Below are 18,202 nucleotides of genomic sequence, written 5' to 3'. Positions count from 1 at the left end.
TTTGAAATTTCCTGCTTTGCTGAGAAATCTTCTGGACACATTGTGGCCTATAGGCTGAAGATGGATGCCCCAACGTTACAGAGGAACTTCGGGTGACAATCCAGGCAGCAAGATGTCTCTGTCAATCCTAGTGTTTATATATTATCCTTGTGTGGTCTTTGATGGAGTTGAAGACAGATAGTTATAATTATAGTTTTCCTTAGTTATGATAAAAAATAAGCTACATATAGGACTTTGGACTCACAAGAATGAGATAGATGATATTTTCTTTAAATCTTGCTAAATGTTAATAGACAAAATATTGTAACTATGTTCTTACTTGATAACTGTTCTGTTTTATATAATTTGACTATGTTAAAGTTAAGACTTTTTTTGTTTAGACAGAAAAGAGGAGATGATGGGGGAAGTCCTATGTATATGTCAATAAAGCACTGTTGGGCCAATAAGGAACCAAGATAGGTGGGACTAGGAGTCCAGGAGAACTCTGGGAAGGAGAACACAGAGAGTCAAGATGTGACGCCATGGGGTAGGAAGCCCGGAACTATTCTCCGGTAAGAGAAATACTTAGATTAACAATTATGGGGTAATTACTTAAGTCAGAGCTAGTCAGTAAGAAACAAGCAAGGCCAACAGCTTCATAATTAATATAGCCTCCTGTGTGTTTATTTGGGACTGATGCGGCACTAGAACCAGGCTGGCGGGAAGGCTTCTCTCAAGGAAAGGCTTCCCTTTACAGTCATGTGTATATACAGTCATGTGCACATACAGTCATGTGTTTATATAGTCATGTGCACATACAGTCATGTGTTTATACAGTCATGTACACATACAGTCATGTGTATATACAGCCATGCGCACATGAAAGAACCTAAGTAGGAGACAACTTGTTTGAGGCAATGAATGGAAGAGGTCTTCCCTGCTTCAGGAGCCTCATCAGACCAGACAGGTGATATCCAAGAAGACACTTGTAACTTCATGACCTATAGCTAAGTGCCTCAGACAAGGAAACACAGCTAGAGAAATACAGCAAAATTATGTACAGGGGAACAATGATTCAAATGACTGTACATTCCTCATTAAAAGTCACAGGGGCTGACAAAAAAATAAGCCATCCATCAAATAGCATCATTAGGAAAGAAAAATGAGTCATTTTTTATCTTTGGATGAAATTCAGTGACCTCAGGAAATGTCAGCTGGTTCAGAAAGCTTAGTTGAAAGTTCAAGCAAAATGGCTGAAAAAGTAATCAACATGGATGTAAAAGTCAGGAAAAATGGAAGAAAATGAAGCAAAGAAATTGCTGTTGCAGGGCTGGAGGTCACAATAGAAGCAGGCATAGACAAGGACTTTCTAAAAAGGTCTCCAGCAACGCAAGAAGCAGCATTAAGAAGTGACAAGCCGACTGCACAGAAATCAGAAAATGTCTACACAACATCAGAGGTAATCAAGAGTGAAAGCATAGCCTACAAAGATAAATGCAATATTTTCCAACTATTCCTCTGACAGGGGATTAATATCTAAAATCTGTAATTAACTCCAAAACCTAAACACCAAGAAAACAAAAGCCCAAATCATACAATCAATAAGGTGACTAATGAGCTGAACAGAAAGTTCTTGAGGAAGAACTATGGCAGGCCAATAAACAATCCAAAAAATGTCCAATATCCTTAGCCACCAGAGCAATGCAAATTTACACAACACTGAACTAGTCAGAATGACCATCACCAAGAAAATAAATGACAACAGATGCCGGTGATGATGTGAGAGAAAGGGAACACTTCTCAACTACTGATGGTAAAATAACAGACACAGCCACTGTGGAAATTAGTATTGAGGGGAGGGGAAATAGAATTACCCTATGATCCAGCTGCCCCATTCTGGAATATATGCCTGAAGTCAGTGTACCATGGAGACACTTACACATTCATGTGTATTACTCTATTACTCACAATACTTGTGGCCAGAACAAGGTCTCCCAACCCAGGAGTCATATCAGAAGCAGTGTTTCTTGTAGCCACATTGGGACGTCAGAACATCTCTGAAGACTTCAAAGCAGCTAGGCTGTTGTGACAGGCCAGCTTAAGTAGTAGCATTGTTGACCCTGCTCAAGGTAGCTAGGCACACTGAAAGGTTCTAACAGCTGTCTATCAAATACACAAGTATCATTTTCCATTATGTGTTTATAGGTTTATTTGGGGGGGGTACGTGAGCACACACATAAGTGTGTTGTTGCCTTAAAGGCCAAGGGCATCAGATTCCTTGGAGCTGGAGTTACAGGTGGTTGTGAGCTGTTTGACATAGGCACTGGAAATCAAACTCAGGTCCTCTGCAGGAGCCACACATGCTCTGAACCACTGAGTGTTCTCTCCAGCTTCAATCATTTAAAGGGGAAAATACCAGTATTTAAAGCAAAAAACTTAGTGTGGTTTAAAATTCTCAGCACATCTTAACCTCTAGCCAATTTCCATAGGAAGACTTGGGTTCTCCTGTTTAGTCTGGACAATAACCACAAAGGCAAGCCACAGAATAAACAACCTGTGGTGACATGTAACACTTCCAGTACTACTGGAGGTGACCAAGACTGGGTAGTTGAAAAATATTTAAGAAAAAAATCACAACATGTAGTTACATTGGCTGATTGTGATCTTGTGCATTTATAAGTTAAAAATAACTCATAAGCAGTTGGTGTTGTTAATGCATAAAGTTTCCTCTCTATGAAACCTTGGAATCAGGCAATTGCTTCCACAATAGGTACTACCCTTGGGCCTGAGCTTGTGAGCTCGAGTCATCCAATCTTGCTTAATGACCAAAGCACGACCTTTGATAAAGGGTCTATTCTAAGGATCTTTACATTTGAATCTGCCTGAGAAGCATAGATTCCAGATAATCCAAATCCAAGTCATTAGATTGTCACCTAATTCCCAGCCAAGGGCAAACACTTCGAGTTACATCCATAGGTCTTCTTTGGTATGGATCATGCTGGAAGGACATGAGGGGACACACAATATTAAGGATGAGTCAAACAAATTGATGAGTCAAAGCACGAGCTGCCCCTCATTCTCCGTGTTTACTTTTTCAAAGCCTGCTCTTTGGTGTGAAATTTAGGCTATAATTCAAGACAGAAGCATGGAAACTGTCTATTAGACGAAAAAAGTTTCCCTAGTTAGCACTGATTGTCAATTTGATGTAGCCTCCAGCCACCCTCCAAGAAAAACCTTGATTAAGGCAATAGCCTCAATCAGATTACCCTATGGTCATGAGGTGGAGAATTTTCTTGATTTGAAATTGCTGCAGGAAGACCTAGCCCACAGTGTGACAGCATCATCCTGAGGCAGGTGGTTCTCAGCTGTAGATCAGCATGAGCCTCAGAGGCAAGGCCTAGAACAAAGAAACCTTCCTCCTGGATCCTGTCTTACTTCTGTCCTGCCTTTCTTCAATAATAAAGTATGACCTGGGCATATATGATGAAAAAAATTCTGTCTTCCTTGGGTTGATTTTGGCCATGGTATTATCCTAGCAACAGAATGAAAATGGAACAAGGATCTATATTAGCAGGCTTTCTCAAGGGTTGTTCAGTTCTCTGTTTCCTCCTCTGATGTCCTTACCTGCTTAAGAAGATACAGTCACTAAACACTTGGCCCTGGGTGACCAGCAGTCAAGGTCCCTGAGTCCTCTCTGCAAATAGAACTCTGCAGCGTAAATGGCAGCTGTATTTTAGATTAAGTACTCCTTTCCTCCACTTCCATGGTTATAGGCCCTTATTTTTTTCCTTTAGAAAGAATTAGATTTTTTTTCTCTGCTTCATGACATTTGTTTTCCTGAGGTACATCCCTAAGAAAGAGCATCAGAAAGTGGCTAATTGCTTTTTTATTTTGCAGAAGCAGCTCCGGTTTTATTTTCCTCTGGCAGTCTTGTATTATTAAAAGTTGTTTGATTTGATTTTTCACATATCCAAGTGCTCCAGAAAGCATGTGTCTGAGATCTTCATTTACTGCTCTGCTTTCTTCCCCTAAACAGATCAAAATGAGAGAATAAAAGAGGCGACTCAGGAAGACTTTGTACACTCACTTCTTTCACAATGAGACCATAATTTCTATATTTCCAAGTTGGAGGGGTAATTTGAGTTGTTTTGTTCTTTTGCTAAGCTGCCTGAAAGGGAGAGTTTTAAAAAGACTTCAACCCTTGCTGTCACCGGCTGCTCTTGGGAAAGCCCATGATCCTCTCTGTGCAGAGAAAACCTAGATCTTACAAAGAAGCTGTAGTGTACAGTCATCTGGGTGAGATGTCTCTAGAGCACATGCTTATGACAAACCAGCTTCCACAAGCACCATGCAGGGCCATGTGGACCATGATAATTTAGTTCCCTCTTGTGAAGATCTATAATGTTGATTACGATCCATGTGGGAAGCAGGCGGTTAAGAGTAACTTCAGTGAGACTTAACACCCATGGGATATAAGTAACTTTCTCTAGAAACATTTTAAGGATGTTTCTGAGCCCTCTGCTTCTTCTAGTAATCTTCCCTACCTGTTACACACAGACACACACACACACACACACATACGCACAAAACATATTCACACATACACGTGCTTGTGCACACACACACACATACTAAACAGGCATACATACACACGCTTTGTTGTGTGACACTATTTATGGGGGGAAGTGAACATCTACTCATCCCAGGTAGGTAACTGCTAACAGGCCAAAGTACAGACATCACAAAAGTCTAGCTTGGCAAACCAATCAGTATTATTGGAGTTCTCTATAAAAACATGGGTGAAGGGTTACTTACAGGAACAGAATTTACTCAAAACACAGCTGGGTCACAAAAGCACACTCCAGCATGGTTGACAGTTGACAAAAGCTGGGAACCTAGAGCACAATACATAGCTCAAATGCAGCTCAACGGGTTGGGAAGTGTCCTTTCCTCTGGTCCTTGTTTCTTCCAGGCAGCTCAGTTGGTCTCTGCTTCTTGTAGGTGCCTTGTATGAGAGTCTTTCCTGCTTGGCTTGTCTAAGGGCGACTCTCAGCAGTCTTTACTCTTGTGCAAAGAGAAGCCTAGTGAATTTGTTCAGTTTCAGGGACTTCCTGAAATTATTTTGAGTTGTTTACTTTCTGTCTTAAAGAAGTGTCCCTGCAGAAAAGAGTATTTTGCCTCTCCCTAGAACAGTGGTTCTCAACCTGTGGGTCACAACCCTTTTGAGGGGATAAATAACACTTTCACACAGTTCACATATCAGATACCCTGCGTATTACATATTCATGTTATGAACCATAGCAGTAGCAAAATTATAGATATGAAGTAGCAACAAAATAATTTTATGTTTGAAGGTCACCACAACGTGAGGAACTGTATTAAAGTATCACAGCATTAGGAAGGTTGAGAACCACTGTTCTAGAGCACCCTGTGTTTCACTCTCTTTTAGAAATACCCTGTCTTAAAATATCTTGTTGTTTTACTCTCCACATACAGCCTATCGCTAAGAAGTTTCCCTCCGAGATGGAAGATTTTAACTCCAGAAGATAATGCTGGACAGCAGCCTTCTTTTCTGGCTTTTTGAAAACATTACTGCCTACTGTAGCTGGAGTTTGGCTAGGAACTCCTGAATCCTCAGAAGGCAATTGTTAATACCAATGAATAAAAAAAGACATTAAATTGATTTTAAGAGGGTTTTCTATGGACTTCAGCAAAGATGCGTCTGTACATGGCCCCAGTACTGAGAGGACAGTGCCACCTCCAGAAAGTGACAGACAGTAGATGTGTCTACCCAGAGCAACAGCAGCATAGGACAGCATCACTACTTATATTTGAATTTTGCCAAATCAAATAGCAAAACTGTCTCCATGATGTTTCATTAATTGTGACTTGTTGGAAGGTATGAAACAAAGCATGAAAAGAAGAGAAAAAGAAAAGTTAGGGCTAGAATTGAAGGAGGGAGAAGGGTAGATGGGAGGAAAAGGGAAAATGGTGTTGACTAAATTGTTAACTGGCCTCCTCTTCCGTGTTGGCCACTGACTTACCAAACATTTTTTTTATTTAAAATTTTACACAGTGGAACCCTGATATTTTTTCTTCAGACAGTGAAAGCAGCATCATGGTTTTGCACCCAGGTGTTTCCTTCCAAATGTAGGATTGTAGAGAAAGCAGCCACAGCATACACACGTGTAGGGGACAGTTTTAAGCCATACTCTCTACCCTAACACATGCTGACTTCTGATGACAACACAGATACACCTGTCCAAAGATGGAGACCCCCGCTGCTGCCCACAGCTCAAGAAAGCTGTGTGTCTCAGTGAGAGAGGATGTCTAAGTGCTATCGAAACATGTCAGTCAGTTTTCAGAGCTGAGCCTTCTCCTTTGGGGGGATTATCTGTAATCCTATTAATTTCATACAGCAACCCTCTTGGAAGAAATTTCAGCTGAACTGCAAAGTTGATCTTGTGGCTGTTGTCAATGCTGTTACCATCTGAGACACAGTCACCACCTGCTAAAAAGGGATCTCAGCTTATCTAAGTTTGCTACACAATAGGGACTTTGGTTCAAGCCCCACTTCATTCAAGGAAATAGCAGGATGTTCAGAAATCTCACAGCCAATCTGTCTGTGGGAGGTAGGAGGAGATCAGAATTCACACAGCTGACCTCTCTGTGGTAGCAGAGAAAATCAGGCTATAGTTATGACATGACCAAGTGTCAAGAGAACAGGCTGAGGGACCAGTATTTGCTCCCCAGATGAGGAAGATCCAGGAGAGGAGCAGGTCCCATGCACATAACCAATGGGTCAGCCCACCTGACATTAACAGAGGGAGCCTCCCAGTCTCTGGACCCCGACCCTGTGTCTAGAGAATCCTCCCAGCCTTACCTCAGGAAGCCCCGGCATTCTCAGTAACTCTGACTCTAGGGTAGTACTCACTGTCACCCTACAGTTTTCCCAGAAGTCCCTTCATGGTACTGACCACTCTAACCTCTAGAAACAAACTCATCACCTCAGACAGGAGATGACTCCTCAACACACCCAAATCTACCCTGGATCTGGGTTTCCAAACCAGAATGTAAGACCTTGTCCCTTCAGCCAAGACAACTTCATCCTGAAAACTGTGTGCAGGAGTGTCCCGGACACAGCTTTGCCTCTGCTGTCTCTGACAATCAACAGCCTCTGTCACTATAGAAAATGTTCACATGTACCTGTGTTCAGTTGTGGACAGCAAGCACAGTGTGGCATGCAACAGCCTTTTGCAGTGCCCTGCCTTCATGGTTTACAGTCTTGTCTCTAAAGTCAATGCACCATGTCTTCCCATCCCTGTAAAAATGAAGGTTCTGTCTGTTATGAGCACACAGTCCAGTCTACAGGGGACACCCTCCATTTCCCCCAAAGAGTCTCTCTGACCCTCAGATAGGCTGTGTAAACCTGAATGGCCTTTCTCTGGATAATCTGCAGCTACATAAGGACTTGCATTGAATACAGGCCACAGGAACTGTGGATGCTCTGGCTGTTTTCTGGTCCCCTTCTTGTATTTATATTCGGGTTCAAGCTTCAAGCTGAAGATCAGAAGCAAAGCAGCCGGACACTAACTCTTGCCTCTGCCTCAGAATGAAAGGCAATCCTGGTTCCACCAAACCTCAGATTGCATTCCCAGACTACTATGCTCTCCTCAATATGACTGGAGAATCCTGAGACTGAATGTCAACTCTGAGGCCCTATTCCTGTCTTAAATACCTAAAGGAGTAGCTAGGACTAAAGGAGTGAGCTCTGTTATTCTTTTACACTGATTCAATCTCGTGTAGCCCTGGATGGCCTTGAACTAAGAGAGATCTATCTACCTTTGTCTCCTGAGTCCTGGGATTAAAGGTGTATGTACCACCACTGTCTGATCTCTATAGCTTGAGGCTGTCTTTGCTTTCTGAATCATGAGGCAAGCTTTAATAAATCATAAATAATACATCACTACACTTTCTAGTTTGTACTCCATGCAGAGCACAGGCTGCCTGAGGCCCTATCTGGAAGGATTGTCCTATAGAAGCTACTATCCAGGTGGACATGGTCTGTCACTAAAGCTCTGGGAAACTGAGCTTCTATGAGGATTACTTGAGACTGTTCATGGAGTACACACCACATACACACACTATATATATAGATTCCTGCACATAGAATACACATCACACAGAAACCCACACTACATACAGATTCATACACATCACACACAAACATCCACTACATGCATATTCATACACACAGAATACACACCACACACAAACACACACTACGTGCAGATTCATGCACATAGAATACACACCACACACAAACATACACTACCTACAGATTCATACACATAGAATACATACCACATGCAAACACACACTACATACAGATTCATACACATAAAATACACACCACACCACATACTGCGTGCAGACACATGCAGAAGCACTCATGCTACACACTCAGAAGCAGGCACTGAATTAACAGACAGAAAGCAACCACTTGCCACCAAGGTTTCATTCTTCCCACTCTGAGAGAATTGATTTAAAAAAAAAAAGTGGTGTGTTGATTTTGAGAGGCCAAAGCCAACACAAGGCTGACTTCTTACTGGTTAGTAGGAAATATAAGAAGGTAAGTATGGAAGAACATTGATTTTGTTAACAGTGGCGGTAATAGTGACATCATAGTTGGAGTGTGCTCAGGGTTCTAATAGAGCAAATTTTGAAAGTTTGTAAGTCAGTATCAGTCCCATGCTTTTTAATTTTGCTTGTTCTTGGGATCTAAGACCTTGAGAAGTACAGATGAGGGTTAATCCCTGATCCCCAGTCATTTTTTATCTCCTTGGACTCCTCTGTAAGCTGTTTTTATCCTCTTAGAAACATAAATTATACCAGAAAATTGGAGTTCACTTAATTTAAAAATAGAATGTACACATATTCATTACCATGCCTTCTCTGTTAATGGCATATTACACTGTAGAAATGTGCTTACAATTACATGGGCGTGTGCAGGCATGTCTTCTTAAAACTCTGATGTCAAACCAAAGCGCCAGGTGAGCCCCCAGCAGACACACAACATCTCTGGACTGCTCTGAAGCAGGAATTATAGGAAGGGTTTGGCTGGAGGGGAAGGACAGCAGGACCTAGTGTATGCTGACAGCATGTGACCCTGAACCTTTACAAAACTCCCCATGTTTCCAGTTCCCATAATATTTTTAAAAACCTCTCTCTGCAGAACTAGTTCAGTAGATTTTACATACTATTGTCAGGGATTAGAAAGAAAAACAAATGAAGCTGTGGGTGCCATCAATGAATCTGTGTTTCTCAAAGCAAATAAGTTCAACACTGAAGTTCCTTGAACTAAAGTCAGCTCATGTAACGGGTCAGTTGCTCACCTCCTGGAAGTCAGACTAAGCCCAGGGACTTACTGATAGGATGCCCTTAGGTCATTCCAAGTCCCTGGTGTCCTTAGACCTCCTCTACTGAGAAGAGAATGATTCTCTTCTGTGTGTAAATCATGTCAAAGGGGTTATTTGAGGCCTGCACCATCAAGCAGGGCTGCTCCTTTCTATTTGCGAAAGACACCAAAAATATACCAATCATGTTCTTATATGGGATGAAAGAAATTAGGGGAAATGGCAGCAAATGGCAGAGGTACTTTGTGGGGACACCAGACCTTGAGCAGAAACCCACTTCCCCTTCGGCCTGGGAGCAGGCAGCTGTGAGATGTTTACTGAAAACAATTCAGTGCTATAAAGCTCTTGATAGGGCTCACTGAAAAACCATGACTTTGACACCCCCTACGGCTAGATGCTTCTTCCTGTCCCCCCTGCGGTGTCTCCCTGATTCTGGGGCCGGAGATTAAACCACCAGCCAGGAGGGTGAGAAGTCTGGAAAGAATTGTATGTAGATGGATGGCAGAAGTCCTTAAAAAGGGGAAGCGTTTTTTCTTAAAGAGACTTCTCCTGAGAGACTTCTCTCTCCTAAGCGGACTTGGAGTCTCCTCCTAAGCTGACTTGGGAAGCATAAAGTTTCTTAAAGCAACCGACCGGTCTCTGTGTCATCTATCCCGACCACCTTACTACATTCTCGGATGCAGGCCGCACAGCAGGTGCGACAGTACTTTAAATACTGACAAAGTCATGGTTTGTTTGTTTGTTTTGATTGTTTTTTACTCTATCACTTGTAAGAAATAAATCTGATTTGATTAAACAAAAAATACTATTGCATCTGTGTATTAATAGATGGATGACAGTTCTTTAGAGCCATGTGATATCCTAACTGGCAAATAGCCTCTTCCACATACTAACATTGCTATAAATCTATCGTCATCAGTTCAGAACTGAAACAATGAATTTGTCTGTTGTCCACCAGTGTCAGCACAGGGAACATACAGCTGAGTCAAATGTGTCATAGAGACATAGGGAGTGGCAGGTCATAGAATTCTAGCTGTTGTAACTACAGCTGTCAACAAAATTAGGTATTCTCACAGAGTGCCCAAAATAGTTGCCAGGCATCCAAATTAAATGATAAGGGTCACCAAGCCTCTTTAAAAGTCTGCTTTATTTCTGCCCTAGACTCACTTCTACTGCAATTATAAAAGATCCTGACTAAAAGGAACACATGGGAGGCAGGGTTTTGCTTTCCAGGTTGAGGCTACATGTCATCCTTTTGTGAAAACCAAGGCAAGAACTCAAGCAACGGGTCACATCAAACCCAGAGCAGAGACAGCTATGCTACTTGTTTGCCTGCTTTCACCCAGCTTTCTTTACTCTTCCACGGTTCAGAGCCCAACACATGAAATAGTGTCATCCCAATTGAAAGTGGTCTTCACACCTCAGTTACAGTCAAGACAGTCCCCACAATGACATATCCACAAGCCAACCTGCTCCAGATGATTCCTCACTGGGACACCTCCCAGGTGATTCTAGGTGTGTCAAGTTGACGGACGACACTAACCAACATAGATACAGACTACCAAATGAATTCATAACAAAGATAATGACTGTGTCAGCTATCAGATAATGATGTGGGGTAGAAAGTCACATTAATACACACAGTCATACTGTTTGATACAGAAAAAGAACTGGGGTAATCAACATAATTGAAGGTAGAAATCTTATAAACAATGGCAGAGTATAAATTTCTTCAATGTAGTGGTGGCTTCATAAGAAAGCCCCAACTCGTTAACACAGTTCCTTGTGGGAAAATCTTATATACCATCCCTTAAGACAAAGCAAACCAAGAGTGTCATCTCCCACTGTTCTGTTCAATGCTGTAATAGATGTGCTCTCCCATACAATAAGACAAGAAAATAAAAGACTTGAATGGGAAAGGAAAGAATGACTAATATGTGACTTTTCATCCATGACATAACTATCTGTGTAGATGATCCCAAAGGGAAAGAAACCTTTCCTGAACTAACAGGAAAGAATACCAAGGTCCAAGAAATGAAATGAGTATGGGAAGTACATTGCACAACATTGGACAACTGGATACTGAAACACCAAAATAATGCTGTTTGCAAGCTCAATAGAACACATAGTATAAGTCTAAAAAGAAGCATACTTGGTGTTTCTGTGTTTAAAAGTACAAGCACAAACAAAGGAATTACAATGTTTATGTTAATGGGCATATAGTTGTTGTCTATTGGAAATTTAATATTGTCCATATTTTATTTCTTCCCAGATTTACTTATAGCTATAATAACTGAAAGCTCAGCAAACCATTTTGAAGGTTTTAGCAAACTGGCTTTACAATGTATATGGAAAGGCAGAAGATGTACAATACAGCCAAAAGTATAACAAAGACAAAGTCAGGAACCTCCTACAAAGCTCCAGTAATAAAGACACCATGGGATAAAGACCAGACAGTGAGAAATGAAACTCAGATGCACCAGAAATAAATCCATACAAAACCACCAACCAGCATTTTGAAACAGAGAAAAGGAAATTTAACTGGAATAACTGAACATCATAAAAAAAGCAAAAAACAGAGAATTTACAAGAAAATAAACTCTAAATATAAAATGTAAGATTATGAAACTCGTACAACGAAACAGGAAAAATGTACTGACCTTCAGTTGGGCTGTAAGTTCTGAGACCACCAGAAGCACAATTTAAAGTTAAAATTTCTGCTTCATAAATGATATAGAAAAAGAAAAGAAAGAGGGAGACAGCAAGGGAGGGAGGAAAAAAGGGAGGGAGGGCGGGAGGGAAGGAAGGTGGTAGATCCCAAATCTTAGCAGAAAATATTTGTAGAAACACGTATCTAATAAAAGGGCTGCATCTAAAATGCACCGTGGTGATACCTTGCTTGTAGAAATAAAGCTTCTCTGAAGGTCAGAGGGTGAAGCTTGCCACTAGCTAACCATAGAGGTCTGGAGGTCTGCACAGACAGACAGGAAGGCAATGGCTGAACAGAAACAGATGTAAGCAGGGAGAAACAGGAACTCACTCTCTTGTCTGGTGAGGAGATAAGGTGTGGTTCTGGCTTGCTCCTTCTCTCTGATCTCTCAGCCTTTCTCTCTATATCTGACTCTAGGTTTTTATGACTTTAGACCAATTAAGAACTCCATTTGCAATACACTGTGACTTCCTAATATTCAACAATAAAAAGAATTTTAAAATGAGTCAAAGATTTGAGCAGATAGCTCACCAAAGATATGCAACTGACAAATGGAATGGAATGGAAAAAGAACAATGTTTAATGTGACTTAACAGTTGAAAATATAAAATAAACAAGATTTATACTTCCACAACTATTACAATGCCTCAAATTCAAAACACTGGCAGCAAAATGCTGCCTAGGGCTGAGAACAACAGTGTGCTCAGGTTGGTAGACATGCAAAAAGGCCAGAGAGCTAGGACACAGCTTGACAGTTTCTTACCATGCTCACTGTAATTTTTCCTATGATCTCCAGGATGTATTCAATTGATTTCAAATCTTTGTATGCTATGCCCAGTTAAGTGGGCTTGTAATCCTAGGAGTACAGAAGAGCTCCAGAAGTTGGGGCAGACCTCCCTGGGGTACAGAACACACCCCTAAATGCAAGAAATGATTAGAAACTTCCAAGAGTGCTCATTTTGGCAGCACATATACTAAAACTTGAATGATACAAAGAAGATTAGCATGTTTAAGGATGGCACTGCAAATTTGTGAAGCCTTCCATATTTTTGACTCAACAACAACAAAAAACAATTACAGATCAGTCTCCCTCATGAACATAGATGCAAAAATACTCAAAAGTACTCACAAACCGAATCCAAGAACACATCAAAAAGATCATCCACCATGATGCAGGGATGGTTCAACATATGAAAATCTGCCAATGTGATCCACCATATACACAAACTGAAAGAAAAAAGATATCATGATCACCTCATTAGATGCTGTAAAAGCTTTTGACAAAATCCAAGACCCCTTCATGATAAAAGTCTTAGAGACATCAGAGATACAAAGGACATACCTAAACATAATAAAAGCAATATATAGCAAGACAATACCCAATATCAAATTAAATGGAGAGAAATGCAAAGCAATTCCACTAAAATCAGGAACATGGAAAGGTTGTCCACTCTTTCCATAGCTATTCCAGGTAGAGCAATAAGACAGCTAAGGTGGATCAAAGTGATGCAAATAGAAAAGAAAGAAGTCAAAGTATCATTATTCACAGACAATATGATAGTATACATAAGCAACCCCAAAATTCTACCAGGGAATTCCAATGACTGATAAATACATTTAGTCAAGTAGCTGAATACAAGATTAACTCAAAAATCAGTATCCCTCCTATATACAAATGAAAAATGGGCTGAAAAAGAAATCAGGGAAACAACACCCTTTACAATAGCTACAAATAATACAAATTGTAACTTGTATTAACTTGATGTAACTCTAACCAAGCAAGTGAAAGTCCTGTATGCTAAGAACTTCAAATCTTTGAAAAAAGAAATAGGAGAAGATATCAGAAGATGGGGTCCTCAGAGAAGCTCCCCACTCATGGTCTAACTTGGATGGTGACCACAGAATGGTCAGGGAAACCAAATGCCACAGACAACTCCTTTTCTGTATCCTCATGGCCTCTCAGGAGCCCTTGCCTCCACCCCTTGTCCTCTTTAAGGCAAGTCACCCTTCAACATCATGAACTTGTACATCATCGAGGTGGGTCACTCTCTAACTCATAGTTACTGAATCTGCCATCCTGAGTTTCCATGCTAACTTTAACTCCATCAGGTGAGCACATACAGTGGCCAGGAGAGCGGATCACCCAACAGTGAGGATTGCCTTGATCCACTCAGACAAGCCTGGGAGGCAGATAGGCAATAGGGAGTTGAGGAATATTTTTATATAGAAAAGGGATAACTTGCAATAGGACTATCTTGATCACCCTTGGGTCAGGCCCATCCATTGTTTATACTGTTGGATCTGCATAGACTCATTATCATAGTGTGTATTGTGTAACTTATCCTGGGGAGGTTGACACAAATATGACAGACCAAACAAACCATTCCAACCAAGTCTACCTTAGTGAGCCAGTGTGTTTCCTGGAACTACTTATAGGAATATGGGTGAAGGATTGCTCAGAGGAATACACATGACTTAAAGACAGCTGCTTTGACATGACCTCCGTAGAAACTTGCAGGCAGCTAGACTGGTGGGAGAGTCCTCTGCCAGCAATTGTCACTGCATGTGTATCCTTGAGGAGGGACACTATTTATCACATTTCAGTAACTTACTAGTCTTGTGAGTTTTGTTCACTTCCTAAGTCTAAATGCAATGGTTCCATTGGGGACAAAACACCTAAACAACACCATGTGCTGGTAATGATCTAAAGAAAGGGTCTGTTCCCAGTTACCTTAGTTTCCCTCATCTCAGTCATGGACTAGCTGTCCCCTGCCACTGCATCTCAGATAGGCTGAGAGACCACTGCAAGTGTTGTGTTGTGGAAAGCAATGTCTACAACAACCCTGGTTCTCCAGGCAAGAACCAGGACAGATGTCTTCCTGGAACTTCAGGGAGCTATGCCACTGGTCAGGTGCCAATCTGGTACTTGGAGAAGCTATGCCGCAGTCTAGAAGAGAAACCATCATTTCTAAGAAACTTCACTGAAGCACTTAAGGATTAAGCTTATGGGATGAGGCCCACTGGTTGATGTAGGGACATCTTTTTCCCCTAAGACACATATTTCAGTCACGTGTTTAAAAATACTCTGACCAAGACCTCACTTGGGATCAGAGCCTTTTAAAGGTACCTGTAGATTGTCTTGTAGAGCTTATTCATTATGATATTACAGAGGGAGTATGGCAAGTGGCACATGGCTATCCAAAGGAAGAAAAACCGTGAGACTGTGACAAACAGAAGAGAAACCCATGGGGAAGATATTTCCGGTGGGGCAGCTTCCTCTTCTTCATATACAAAGAGCCTCCTGAATCCCCACCCTGGAAGACAGCCTGGATCATAGCCATCTCTTGAATCCAACTATTATGTGCACCAGCCAGTGCAGAGTCAGTGCCTACGGCAACTTTGGGGCTCTGGCTACTGTGTCAAGGTGGCCGATGTCTCTGTACTCCTAGCTCTGTCAGCTCAGGAGTCCAGGGCTTGGAACGACTCCAAGGAAAGTAATCATTTTCACTGGAAAAGAAATCAATCTTGAACGTCAGGACTTGTGAGGATTTGTTTGAGATATTTTAACCTAAATTGGCTCATCTCACACTCTGTCTATACTAGCACAATGGATGGACTATGGGGAGAGTCACCCTGTCATCTCAGCTCCTAACCAACAGACTTGGGTGGCCACAGCAATCCATATGACCCAGCAATCAGAATTGATTAGGAAGTTTCCTGGAATGGACGGGCTGGCCAGGCGTGGCTCGGTTGCCGGGGCACAGAAACACTTGTGGCTCCTGTTGTGAGGGCAGCAGGCATGCTTTCTATACTACTAAGTAGGAGAAGAACACCAAATAGCCATTTACAGGATGGCCAAATAGCCACAGGGCTCTAGTGCCTTTTCCCTTGCCCAGGGAAGTGTCAGTGTAGACAGGATTTCTCCATACCAACAGGTAGATCATATATACTTGTGTGTATGATAACATAAAACCTTGCTGGGTGGTGGTGGCGTACGCCTTTAATCCCAGCACTCGGGAGGCAGAGGCAGGCAAATCTCTGTGAGTTCGAGGCCGGGCTGGACCGACAGCCTCCAAAACAATGCAGAGAAACCCTGTCTCGTAGAAACAAAAAAACAAACAAGAAACAAAAAACAAAACCTCACAGCCCATGTTTCACCAAAATCAGACTAACCTAAGTCAGCCAGTGACACCATCAATGTCACTGAGGCATTGAGACAACTCTCTGGAAACACCCCCCATCCTTCTCCATGTCATATACCCAGGATTCATAGGTGTGAACTTACCTGGGCTCCTCAGCTTAACGTAAGATGCGTTTTTTAAGCCCATCAGAGGCCTGCCCGTGGAGACAGAGTAGTGGAAGGTGAGGGCACAGGTGGGAAGCAGGAGTGAGAGTGGGGGAGATCCTGAGGAAAGGAGGCTAGGGAAACTAAATGAAAAAACTATTTAAATGACATTAAATTAAAAATTAAAGAGCAACAGGTTCAGTGATAGAGTGAGAGACATCTTAAGGGAATAAGATAGAGCACAATAGAGAAGGCCGCCTAGCACCCTTGCCTCCAGATGTGCATGTAGCATGCATGTACAAGCACACCTGCACACACATGTACCCATCCATAAGCACCGCACACACACACACACACACACACACACACACACATGCACACGCACACGCACACACAATCCAAAATCCATGGCCTATGTGCTGACTGCCTTACTGGTCCTGTCCTGTGGTTTTTCTGCAAGAATTCTGGTACTTCATACTCCATTTTTATGAACCTTTGCTATTTCTTTATTCCTCATACACACTTTCATGTATTAATATTATTAGGGTCTTGGCAAATATATTGCCCATTAACAGATATTAATATTGCCTATTCGTTTATCTCCCCCCGTATTTTTAAATTAGCTTCCTGTGGCTGCTGTTTAAAATTTTTCATAGACACAGTGCAGAATGTTTGGTATTTTTTTGGTTTTTTTGAGACAGGGCTCCTCTGTGGCTTTGGAGGCTGTACTGGAACTAGATCTTGTAGACCAGACTGGTCTTGAACTCACAGAGATCTGCCTGCCTCTGCCTCCCCAGTGATGGGATTAAAGGCATGCACCACAACCGCCTGGTTTGTGCATTACCTTTTAATTTAGCCTCTCTCAAATGTTTAGGGAACAGGCAAAACATAGACAGATTCTTTGTAGCATCTAACACAAATGACCTCTAGTTCAATTCTTAATCAATGTCTTGGTCCCAATTGAATCTTCATAAGCAAAGTCGTCACTGTCTGAATCTCCATCAGCATTCCCATATGTGAATTACCACCCGAAACCAGGTTCTGCTTAGAGAAGTCACGCTGTCTAGCCCACATCCCCAAGTTCAATCCTATTCCAGAGACCTAAAAAAAATGGCCATGTGTATCCAGCAGCAACCCACTTCTTCAAATAAGTTCTCTTAACTGGCTTTTTTTTCTGCTGCAACAGAATGTCTGGCAGAATTTTAGTCCATCATGGTGCAGGAGGCAGAGAAAAGTTGCTGGTGGTGGGAGATTGTGGCAGAAGTTAGTCCATTATGGTGGATCACGAGGTAGAGGGTTTTAAACCAGAAGAGATTGCTGGGAGGATCCTTGAAGGCTGGTTTTACAGAGGAGAATGGGCAGAGGGAAGCCTCTCCCTCCCACTTTCCTGAAAGCAGAGCCTCCTCACCTAGGGGACTCTGGGGCTTTGGAGGGCATAGAGTCAGTCATCCACAGCACCCAGAACATTTCACAGACTTGTTCTGTGAATGTTCATAACGCAGGTTTTTGTTCCCTCTCTAAAACTGCAGTAGGCAGTTGACGACCCTAGGTTATCTTCTGTTTTCAGTTGCTTTCCCCTTCTATAATGAGAAAATTTTCAGTGGGGTGTTAGTCACTCTTCTCATGGCTAATACAAAATGCCCGACAAAAGCAACATAAAGAAGGAGTGGTTTATTTTGGTTCACAGCTTTAGAGGGAAGTCTACCACGTCAAGGGAGGCTGTGGGATCTATGCGGTAACTGGCCTCCTTGTAGCCATAGTGAAGAAACAGAGGGAAATGAATGCTGGTTCTCAAACAGCTTTCTTCTTATT

The 18,202-nt window shown here is 41.9% G+C and overlaps 1 pseudogene; it reads left to right on the top strand.

The window, feature by feature from the left end:
• The first annotated feature begins 13,055 nt into the window (after positions 1 to 13,055).
• On the top strand, positions 13,056 to 13,156 carry LOC121144424 (annotated as a pseudogene).
• The last annotated feature ends 5,046 nt before the right edge of the window (positions 13,157 to 18,202 follow it).

Source organism: Mesocricetus auratus, unplaced genomic scaffold, assembly GCF_017639785.1.
Source record: "Mesocricetus auratus isolate SY011 unplaced genomic scaffold, BCM_Maur_2.0 Super-Scaffold_100015, whole genome shotgun sequence".
Lineage (NCBI taxonomy): Eukaryota > Metazoa > Chordata > Mammalia > Rodentia > Cricetidae > Mesocricetus > Mesocricetus auratus.
This window is presented reverse-complemented; position numbering and strand designations above follow the sequence as displayed.